Source organism: Schistocerca nitens, chromosome 3 (assembly GCF_023898315.1).
Source record: "Schistocerca nitens isolate TAMUIC-IGC-003100 chromosome 3, iqSchNite1.1, whole genome shotgun sequence".
In the NCBI taxonomy this organism is placed as follows: domain Eukaryota; kingdom Metazoa; phylum Arthropoda; class Insecta; order Orthoptera; family Acrididae; genus Schistocerca; species Schistocerca nitens.
The window spans coordinates 635,243,921-635,249,920 of record NC_064616.1 but is presented as its reverse complement, the minus strand read 5'-3'; positions in this window follow the sequence as shown (position 1 = coordinate 635,249,920).

The following is a 6,000-nucleotide window of genomic DNA, read 5'->3' as shown; positions in this document are numbered from 1 at the left end:
CTTGCGTACGTCTCAGGACATATCGCCTCGCATTAGACAGCGTATTAACTTTCGTGTTTTCTTTACGAGTGGACGTGGTTGTCTTGTTTGGTTTTCTTGACTCTGTTGTCCGTTCTTGTTGTTGTCGTAAGATCCTTCGTTGGTCGTTCCGTCCTCTCCCGTTGTGTTGTTGTTCGCGGGCCGCTCCGCGGGTCCCGCCGCGTTTCCGCCACTTCAACCCTGCGACTGTTCCGGTCGCCGTTACAACACTCCCATTAGCCGTTCCTGGTTTGGTTGCCAGACCCCTGGAATACTCTCATTGACAACAACTGCCAGATTCCCATAATCTTTTCTGGGGTAGAAGTATGTGACGTGACAAGCTACCCCGAGCAGCTATGACACAGGAGCGTCCGGCCATGAGCAAGCATTACGCTCTCGGGAGTACAGAGAGTGAGGCACGACCCCTGAAAGCCGTCAGTGCACACTTGATGCGTCCTGCTCCGGCCAGGTACAAGCGAAATGCAGCCATGCGGTAACGTCAAATTTTGGCGGAACCGTCAAACATTAGGTCACTGTCACATCAAAATGCCCATAAATCTTTATTCGACTAGCCTGCGGAGGTCCGTTTAAACTCTGTCAGATGCTGATAACGCTATCTCACAGGACAACGCAGCATCTCCGTGTCCTTCACAGTGATCACTCAACATCGGATACTGTTCTCGCCCCTTGTATGCTCTACCAGGCGTGGTATCAACGCTAAACACGAACAACACGAATGGTGTTCTACCTGTCACAGACAATTGCAACTCTAATCATTTACATACCCACCAACTGTCTGTATGTTTATGAAATTACATTGTTATCCGACTATGGCTTTTGGATGCTTGACTTCTTTGTCAGGCCGCACAAACAATATGTGAACAGCGTAAGGACAAGCGACGGAAAGCTGCCGAAATACTTGGACGTGGTGTATTTTGCACTAAGGTTCTGCAGTGGGACTTTGCCCAAACAACGTGGGTTGATGTGCCATGCCAATTCCGACTGTCATTGGTAAACAACGATGCCGTAAGTAATGAACGTCACTACGGCGCAAGAAAACTGACGGAAAGAAATCACAACACCAAAACATAATGTAGAGTAATGAAATTTCTTGAATATATTTGTCTGCCGGACGGAGTGGCCGTGCGGTTCTAGGCGCTAGTCTGGAGCCGCGTGACCGCTACGGTCGCAGGTTCGAATCCTGCCTCGGGCATGGATGTGCGTGATGTCCTTAGATTAGTTAGGTTTAAGTAGTTCTAAGTTCTAGGGGACTGATGACCACAGCAGTTAAGTCCCATAGTGCTCAGAGCCATTTGAACCATTTTTATATTTGTCTAGGTAACATATTTAAGTGATTAACATTCACCGGTCAATACAAGGATGGTTATTACTGGTTGTGCATGGCGTTGGAGTTGTCGTGTGATGATGCCCCATATGCACCCTATTGGAGACAGATCTGGCTAACGGGCAGGACAAGGCAACATGTCGACACACTGTAGAGCATGTTCGGATGCAACAGCAGTATGTGGGCGATCGGCGTCCTGTTGGAAGACACTCCCTGGAATGCTGTTTATGAATGGCAGTTCAACAGGTCGAATCACCAAGCTGACGTCTGCATTCATGGTGCGTGGGATAACAACAATAGTGCTACTGCTGTCATACGAAACCGCACCACAGGAGTATGTCTAGAGTGTCTAGCACGCAGACAGGTTGGATGCAGGTCCTCAACCGGACTCCTTCTAATCAACACACGGCCATCACTGGCACCGAGGCAGAACCAGCTTTCATCAGATAACGCAACAGACTTCCAACCTGCTCTCAACTGGGCTCTCGCTTGACACCACTGAAGTCGCAAATTGCGGTGGTTTGGAATCAGTGGAATGCATGCTACAGGGCGTCTGATTCGGAGCTGTCCCTGAAGTAATAGGTTTGTAACAGTTCGTTGGTCGAGCGGTTCTAGGCGCTACGGTCGCAGATTCGAATCCTGCCTCGGTCATGGATGTGTGTGATGTCCTTACGTTAGTTAGGTTTAAGTAGTTCTAAGTCTAGGGGACTGATGACCTCAGATGTTAAGTCGAATAGTGCTCAGAGCCATTTGAACCATTTTTTGAACAGTTCGTTGTGTCATTGTGGTACCAACTACTGCTCAAACTGCTGCTGCAGATACAGTACGATGCGCCTGAGCCATACGACGAACACAGTGGTCTTCCCTCTCGGTAGTCCTACGTGGCCTTACCGACCACGGTCATTTTACAACCGTACATTCTCGTGACTACCGCTGTCAGCAATCAAGTACAGTGGCTGCATTCCTGCCAAGTCATTCTGCAACATCGCAGACGGAACATCCAGCTTTTCGTAGCTTTATTACACGACCTCGTTCAAACTCAGTGAGGTGTTGATAATGGTGTTTTCGTCGCTTTAAAGATATTCTTGACTGACACCAACTCATCACGGCCAGTTTCAAAGGTAACTAACGCTCACGACCGCTACAGCGGGTATTTAAAGCAAACCTGATGTGCATCCTCATAGTGGCGCTACTTGCGCCTCTCTTATGCGATGGGCGCGAAATTGGAATAGACATCGTCTTTCGTATGTAGAAACACGCCTACCAACTTTCGTTTTTGTCGCACAACTCCTTCTTAGTGTTGCGATCTTTTTCCATCGGTGTATCTTACCGTCGGTGCGGAAGTGACACCAGTGGTTGCGAGTGCGAAGCGTGCTTATAAGGTACACGAAGCTCGCCTACGTCATCCGGTTCCAGCGAAGCATCACCTGGTCACTACTTTGCAGAGATGACGTAGCCACGCCGTGCCATTCAGCTGTTTGACCTCCCACCTTCCCAGGCCTGCCCACCTCTGCGGAACGTAGAGGTATACTGCAGCAGCAATATCTAATTGACACACCAATTAGAGCTTGCATAAGTCAACGTAGCGCATGTCCACTGTCTCCATGTCTCTGTGAAGTAGTGTGGGCCGGAGGAAGCAGTGGAAAGTTGATACTGTCGACGACTTATTCGAAGACATATATCAATTTGTCCAGGACGAGGTAATTAAAAATCCACAGAAAAATGTGTATCTGTACAGTGCATTAAAACAGAAACTATCTCATGTGTTCACTAAATGCTGTTCCGTGTCAAACACGAATGTGTGGAAGAAACATTACAACCTACCATCGAAATTACGAGAGGCTTTATACAGGATTCCAGTACACCGTATTAATCCCCTCTGTATTGGCTACAGAAATCTGTCTTTCACCATACGTTGTGTACTATGCAACTTCCTTACGCCACATTACTCGGAGGGCCCTGTATGTCCACATGGTACCACTCTACTGGTTGACGTCGAAGCCAATGTGTTGCAGCATCAATAAGCTCTCCACCATCCACGTACTGCTTCCCGTGGAGTGCATCCTTCATAGGGGCCAAACAGATAGAAGTCGGAAGGTACGAGATCCGTACTGTAGGGTGGATGAGGAAGAACAGTCCAATAAAGTTTTGTGTGCTTTTCTCCGATGCGGCTTTGCGTTGTCATGGAAAAGGAGTATTTCGTTTGTATTTTTGTGGCGACGAACACGCTGAAGCCGTTTCTTTAACTTCCTGAGAATAGCACAGTACACTTCAGAGTTGATCGTCGCAGCATGCGGCAGGACATCAAATAGAATAATCCCTTCAGAGTGCCAGAAGACAGTCGCCATTACTTTACCGACAGAGGGTGCTGCTTTCAACTTTATTCTTCGGTAGAGAGGTAGTGTGGCGCCACTCCAAGGATTGCCGTTTTGTTTCTGGTTCGAACTTATGAACCCATGATTCATCGCCTGTGACTATGCTCAACAAAAAATTGCCACGATCAGCCTCGTAACGCGCAAGCAATTCCGCACCGGTGGTCCTTCTGTTAGGCGGTGAGGAACACACTTTTTTGAGTACCCCAACTGGCAGACGAGAATGTCAGCTTTACCAATAGAGATGTCCAGTTGAGCAGCGAGATGTTTGACTGTGATCTCTCGATCAATGAGAGTGTCCGCAAGTTTCAACATTGCTGAAGTAACATCTGTGTGAGGCTGGCGGAAACGCGAGGGATTGGACAGATTTGTGAGACCTTATTGCGATAACTATAGACGCCTCGCCTAAAGACTCACCGCGCTTTTGTTAACCGCTATGTCTCCGCAGACATTCTGTAAGTGCCTACGAATATCAGCGATGCTCTGGTTTTTCCACCAAAACAAACTCAATGGCAGCTCTCTGCTTGGAATGCACCTCCACTATAGACGCCATTTTCAGGACAACATGTAGCGAGGCTACCTATCGGAATTTCATGAAACTATAGGAGCCGAAGCGGGAATATTCCACGATGTGTCACAACAAATTCCGCAATTTCCACGCTAAATTCGCCGAAAAGAAAAGTGTTGCATTACTTACTGAACGCCCCACGTAGTTGCTGATATGAGGTGGCATGCTTGCCTGCGGAAACTACGCAGCCTCGTCACAGTGACAAATAGGGTTTGGCAACATCTATAGCAAAAATATGTGACAACACACAATAACATCAATTTGGAATTATTTATTAATAGAAATTTTGGATTAATTAAGTTTAGTATCAAGGAGTTGCGCGGCACTAGTTCAGTGTTCACTTGCACGGATCCTTTTTGGCTGGCATAGTCCTGAATCCAGTGGACGATATCTACAGTTACTTGTAGAATGTCCCGTTGGTTCTTCTTGGAGGCGCCTATAGACAAGGTCCTGATGCAGTCTGGATGTACTGGCCATACTGTGCGATACTAACTGGTGGAGTCCTGTTCCAATTATATCCGGATTTGGTGGAGGGATGTCCACTTGGGAACTATTTCAGTGAAGCATGGAGAGCCTTAACTCAGTTGTACCTGAATACTAGACAGCTCTGCGCTCGACGCGCAAGTCGCCGAAGTGGCGTCAAATCGAAAGACTTGCACCAGGCGAGCGGTCTACCCGACGGGAGGCCATCGTCACACAACATTACATTATTTAGCTCTGCGCTCGTCTGTGTGTGGCTGTGTTCCATATCTTTCGGAGGACGCGGCACTTTCGATATGGATCATGTACACTGATAAGCCATAACATTATGACCACTGCCCACCGCGACGTTGGATGCCTCCTGTTGGCAATGCGAGCACGTGATGCGGTAACCAAAGTATGTAAGTGGGACAGACACTGACGGGGGATCACTCTAGCGAAGATGTGGGCTGAAAATGGGGAAATACATTGAGATAAGCGACTTTGACAAAGGGCAGATTATTATTATGCAGAGCCTGTGAACGAGTATTTCGAAAAAGGCGAATCTGGCCGAATGTTCACGTGCTACTATCGTGAGCATCAACGGAAAGAGTTAGGACAGTGAAATTACCACTAGGCGCTAAATGGTTGGACATCCACGTCTCTTCACTAAACGTGGGGTTCGGTGGCTTGTATGCTCTGTAAAATACGACAGGTGGTGATCTGTGGCATCTCTGCTGAAAGAGCACAATGCTGGTAAACCGCTCATCGTACATTGTTGAACATGGAGCTCGGCAGCAGACCACCCCTACGTGTTCACCTGTTGACCCAACGACTTTGTTAATTACGGTTGCAGTGGACACGGGACCATCGGGATCGACCATCGATCAATAGAAACATGTCAGCTCTTTGGCTGAATAACATGTTTGGTGCACTAGGTCGCTGGTCGTCTCCACAAACGCCGTCATCGAAGTGAACGACGGCTCGAAACGTGCAGCGCGCCACGGACGCAGGCTGGTGGGAGCAGTATTGTGCTAAAGGAGACATTCTCCCGCGCTTGCATGGGGCCTGTGATAGTAATTTCAGACACGCTGACAGGCGCGAACCATCAGCATCCCTTCATGCTTGATGTCTTCACCGACGGCGAAGTCATCTTTAGCAGTATAATTGTCCGTGTCTCGGAGCCACAGCCGTGCTACCGTGGTTTGAGAAACATTATAGTGAACTCACGTTGAAGT